Source organism: Lasioglossum baleicum, unplaced genomic scaffold (genome assembly GCF_051020765.1).
Source record: "Lasioglossum baleicum unplaced genomic scaffold, iyLasBale1 scaffold0224, whole genome shotgun sequence".
Classification (NCBI taxonomy): domain Eukaryota; kingdom Metazoa; phylum Arthropoda; class Insecta; order Hymenoptera; family Halictidae; genus Lasioglossum; species Lasioglossum baleicum.
Genome location: NW_027469284.1, coordinates 105,656 through 111,870, shown reverse-complemented (window position 1 = coordinate 111,870; position 6,215 = coordinate 105,656).

Sequence of the window (6,215 nt, the reverse complement as noted above, 5' to 3'; positions counted from 1 at the left end):
ACGCATAACGCATAACGCATAACGCATAACGCATAACGCATAACGCATAACGCATAACGCATAACGCATAACGCATAACGCATAACGCATAACGCATAACGCATAACGCAAACGCATAACGCATAACGCATAACGCACAACGCATAACGCAAACGCATAACGCACAACGCACAACGCATAACGCATAACGCACAACGCACAACGCACAACGCACAACGCACAACGCATAACGCATAACGCATAACGCATAACGCATAACGCACAACGCATAACGCAGAGCCCATAACACATAACGCATAACCCATAACGCATATCGCATAACTCATAACGCATAACGCACAACGCAGAGCCCATAACGCATAACGCATAACGCATAACGCATAACGCATAACGCATAACGCATAACGCATAACGCATAAGGCACAACGCATAACGCATAACGCATAACGCAAATCCATAACACATAACGCATAACGCACAACGCATAACGCATAACGCATAACGCATATCGCATAACGCATAACGCCTAACTCATATCCTACAACGCACAACGCACAACGCATAACGCATACCGCATAACGCATAACGCATAACGCATAACGCACAACGCATAACGCATAACGCATAACGCATAACGCATAACGCATAACGCATAACGCATAACGCATAACGCATAACGCATAACGCATAACGCATAACGCATAACGCATAACGCATAACGCATAACGCATAACGCATAACGCATAACGCATATGGCATAACGCATAACGCATAACGCATAACGCATAACGCATAACGCATAACGCATAACGCATAACGCATAACGCATAACGCATACCGCATAACGCATAAGGCACAACGCATAACGCATAACGCATAACGCAAATCCATAACACATAACGCATAACGCACAACGCATAACGCATAACGCATAACGCATATCGCATAACGCATAACGCCTAACTCATATCCTACAACGCACAACGCACAACGCATAACGCATACCGCATAACGCATAACGCATAACGCATAACGCATAACGCACAACGCATAACGCATAACGCATAACGCATAACGTATAACGCATAACGCATAACGCATAACGCAAAACGCATAACGCATAACGCATAACGCATAACGCATAACGCATAACGCATAACGCATAACGCATAACGCATATGGCATAACGCATAACGCATAACGCATAACGCATAACGCATAACGCATAACGCATAACGCATAACGCATACCGCATAAGGCATAACGCATCACGCATAACGCATAACGCATAACGCATAACGCATAACGCATAACGCATAACGCATAACGCATAACGCATAACGCATAACGCATAACGCATAACGCATAACGCATAACGCATAACGCATAACGCATAACGCATAACGCATAACGCATAACGCAGAACGCACAACGCATAACGCATAACGCATAACGCATAAGGCACAACGCATAACGCAAATCCATAACACATAACGCATAACGCACAACGCATAACGCATAACGCATATCGCATAACGCATAACGCCTAACTCATATCCTACAACGCACAACGCACAACGCATAACGCATACCGCATAACGCATAACGCATAACGCATAACGCATAAGGCACAACGCATAACGCATAACGCATAACGCAAATCCATAACACATAACGCATAACGCACAACGCATAACGCATAACGCATAACGCATAACGCAAACGCATAACGCACAACGCACAACGCATAACGCATAACGCACAACGCACAACGCACAACGCACAACGCACAACGCATAACGCATAACGCATAACGCATAACGCATAACGCACAACGCATAACGCAGAGCCCATAACACATAACGCATAACCCATAACGCATATCGCATAACTCATAACGCATAACGCACAACGCAGAGCCCATAACGCATAACGCATAACGCATAACGCATAACGCATAACGCATAACGCATAACGCATAACGCATAAGGCACAACGCATAACGCATAACGCATAACGCAAATCCATAACACATAACGCATAACGCACAACGCATAACGCATAACGCATAACGCATATCGCATAACGCATAACGCCTAACTCATATCCTACAACGCACAACGCACAACGCATAACGCATACCGCATAACGCATAACGCATAACGCATAACGCACAACGCATAACGCATAACGCATAACGCATAACGCATAACGCATAACGCATAACGCATAACGCATAACGCATAACGCATAACGCATAACGCATAACGCATAACGCATAACGCATAACGCATAACGCATAACGCATAACGCATAACGCATATGGCATAACGCATAACGCATAACGCATAACGCATAACGCATAACGCATAACGCATAACGCATAACGCATAACGCATAACGCATACCGCATAACGCATAAGGCACAACGCATAACGCATAACGCATAACGCAAATCCATAACACATAACGCATAACGCACAACGCATAACGCATAACGCATAACGCATATCGCATAACGCATAACGCCTAACTCATATCCTACAACGCACAACGCACAACGCATAACGCATACCGCATAACGCATAACGCATAACGCATAACGCATAACGCACAACGCATAACGCATAACGCATAACGCATAACGTATAACGCATAACGCATAACGCATAACGCAAAACGCATAACGCATAACGCATAACGCATAACGCATAACGCATAACGCATAACGCATAACGCATAACGCATATGGCATAACGCATAACGCACAACGCATAACGCATAACGCATAACGCATAACGTATAACGCATAACGCATAACGCATAACGCAAAACGCATAACGCATAACGCATAACGCATAACGCATAACGCATAACGCATAACGCATAACGCATAACGCATATGGCATAACGCATAACGCATAACGCATAACGCATAACGCATAACGCATAACGCATAACGCATAACGCATAACGCATAACGCATAACGCATAACGCATAACGCATAACGCATAACGCATAACGCATAACGCATAACGCATAACGCATAACGCATAACGCATAACGCATAACGCATAACGCATAACGCATAACGCATAACGCATAACGCATAACGCATAACGCATAACGCATAACGCATAACGCATAACGCATAACGCATAACGCATAACGCATAACGCATAACGCACAACGCACAACGCATAACGCAAACGCATAACGCATAACGTATAACGCACAACGCACAACGCACAACGCACAACGCACAACGCACAACGCATAACGCATAACGCATAACGCATAACGCATAACGCATAACGCATAACGCATAACGCATAACGCATAACGCATAACGCATAACGCATAACGCATAACGCATAACGCACAACGCACAACGCATAACGCAAACGCATAACGCATAACGTATAACGCACAACGCACAACGCACAACGCACAACGCACAACGCACAACGCATAACGCATAACGCATAACGCATAACGCATAACGCATAACGCATAACGCATAACGCATAACGCATAACGCATAACGCATAACGCATAACGCATAACGCATAACGCATAACGCATAACGCATAACGCATAACGCATAACGCATAACGCATAACGCATAACGCATAACGCATAACGCATAACGCATAACGCATAACGCATAACGCATAACGCATAACGCACAACGCACAACGCATAACGCAAACGCATAACGTATAACGCACAACGCACAACGCACAACGCACAACGCACAACGCATAACGCATAACGCATAACGCATAACGCATAACGCATAACGCATAACGCATAACGCATAACGCATAACGCACAACGCATAACGCAAACGCATAACGCACAACGCACAACGCACAACGCATAACGCATAACGCATAACGCATAACGCACAACGCACAACGCACAACGCATAACGCATAACGCATAACGCATAACGCATATCGCATAACGCATAAGGCACAACGCATAACGCATAACGCAAATCCATAACACATAACGCATAACGCACAACGCATAACGCATATCGCATAACGCATAACGCCTAACTCATATCCTACAACGCACAACGCACAACGCATAACGCATACCGCATAACGCATAACGCACAACGCACAACGCAAATCCATAACACATAACGCATAACGCATAACGCATAACGCATAACGCATAACGCATAACGCATAACGCATAACGCATAACGCATAACGCATAACGCATAACGCATAACGCATAACGCATAACGCATAACGCATAACGCATAACGCATAACGCATAACGCATAACGCATAACGCATAACGCATAACGCATAACGCATAACGCATAACGCATAACGCACAACGCACAACGCATAACGCAAACGCATAACGCATAACGTATAACGCACAACGCACAACGCACAACGCACAACGCACAACGCACAACGCATAACGCATAACGCATAACGCATAACGCATAACGCATAACGCATAACGCATAACGCATAACGCATAACGCATAACGCATAACGCATAACGCACAACGCACAACGCACAACGCACAACGCATAACGCATAACGCATAACGCATAACGCATAACGCATAACGCATAACGCATAACGCAGAACGCATAACGCATAACGCATAACGCATAACGCATAACGCATAACGCATAACGCATAACGCATAACGCATAACGCATAACGCATAACGCATAACGCATAACGCATAACGCATAACGCATAACGCATAACGCATAACGCATAACGCATAACGCATAACGCATAACGCATAACGCATAACGCATAACGCATAACGCATAACGCATAACGCATAACGCATAACGCATAACGCATAACGCATAACGCATAACGCATAACGCATAACGCAAACGCATAACGCATAACGCATAACGCACAACGCATAACGCAAACGCATAACGCACAACGCACAACGCATAACGCATAACGCACAACGCACAACGCACAACGCACAACGCACAACGCATAACGCATAACGCATAACGCATAACGCATAACGCACAACGCATAACGCAGAGCCCATAACACATAACGCATAACCCATAACGCATATCGCATAACTCATAACGCATAACGCACAACGCAGAGCCCATAACGCATAACGCATAACGCATAACGCATAACGCATAACGCATAACGCATAACGCATAACGCATAACGCATAAGGCACAACGCATAACGCATAACGCATAACGCAAATCCATAACACATAACGCATAACGCACAACGCATAACGCATAACGCATAACGCATATCGCATAACGCATAACGCCTAACTCATATCCTACAACGCACAACGCACAACGCATAACGCATACCGCATAACGCATAACGCATAACGCATAACGCATAACGCATAACGCATAACGCACAACGCATAACGCATAACGCATAACGCATAACGCATAACGCATAACGCATAACGCATAACGCATAACGCATAACGCATAACGCATAACGCATAACGCATAACGCATAACGCATAACGCATAACGCATAACGCATAACGCATAACGCATAACGCATAACGCATAACGCATATGGCATAACGCATAACGCATAACGCATAACGCATAACGCATAACGCATAACGCATAACGCATAACGCATAACGCATAACGCATACCGCATAACGCATAAGGCACAACGCATAACGCATAACGCATAACGCAAATCCATAACACATAACGCATAACGCACAACGCATAACGCATAACGCATAACGCATATCGCATAACGCATAACGCCTAACTCATATCCTACAACGCACAACGCACAACGCATAACGCATACCGCATAACGCATAACGCATAACGCATAACGCATAACGCACAACGCATAACGCATAACGCATAACGCATAACGCATAACGCATAACGCATAACGCATAACGCAAAACGCATAACGCATAACGCATAACGCATAACGCATAACGCATAACGCATAACGCATAACGCATAACGCATAACGCATATGGCATAACGCATAACGCATAACGCATAACGCATAACGCATAACGCATAACGCATAACGCATAACGCATACCGCATAAGGCATAACGCATCACGCATAACGCATAACGCATAACGCATAACGCATAACGCATAACGCATAACGCATAACGCATAACGCATAACGCATAACGCATAACGCATAACGCATAACGCATAACGCA